The sequence below is a fragment of the Penaeus monodon genome, chromosome 30, assembly GCF_015228065.2.
Source record: "Penaeus monodon isolate SGIC_2016 chromosome 30, NSTDA_Pmon_1, whole genome shotgun sequence".
In the NCBI taxonomy this organism is placed as follows: Eukaryota; Metazoa; Arthropoda; class Malacostraca; order Decapoda; family Penaeidae; genus Penaeus; species Penaeus monodon.
The window spans coordinates 23,396,472-23,396,843 of NC_051415.1; the positions used below are offsets into that span (position 1 = coordinate 23,396,472).

The window sequence follows — 372 nt, forward strand, 5'->3', positions numbered from 1 at the left end:
AGACGTGATGTTCTCTTAGCGATTTCTCTGGCCGTCAGGTTGATGAATGTTGAAGAGGTATCAATAGAAAAAACGCAACAGCCTGGAGGTGATCATATATCTCAGGCTTGATTCAGACTGCCTGTTCTAACCTGAACAAATATTTTGCCCAGGCCGCTCAACTTTAATGTGGTCATCATCTTGAACAAGCATGAGAAAAACAAGACACATGATAGGTCCATTCCAACACAAGGAGAGGAAATGTAATCTGCCCTGACATAAAAGTCATTTACATGTAAAATCATAAACAAACATAAAGTCTTTGTCTTAAAAGGGAAGTCACGAAGAAAAAAATTAAAATAAATCACTCAGTGGGGAGGGGGGGGGAGTCTC

At 40.1% G+C, this 372-nt stretch overlaps 1 protein-coding gene across 1 annotated transcript in view; it reads right to left on the reverse strand.

Annotated features, from left to right (window-relative positions):
• LOC119592647 (serine/arginine repetitive matrix protein 2-like) overlaps positions 1-372 on the reverse strand; it is a gene marked incomplete in the record, with an annotated part of 68,424 nt that overhangs the window by 59,835 nt on the left and 8,217 nt on the right.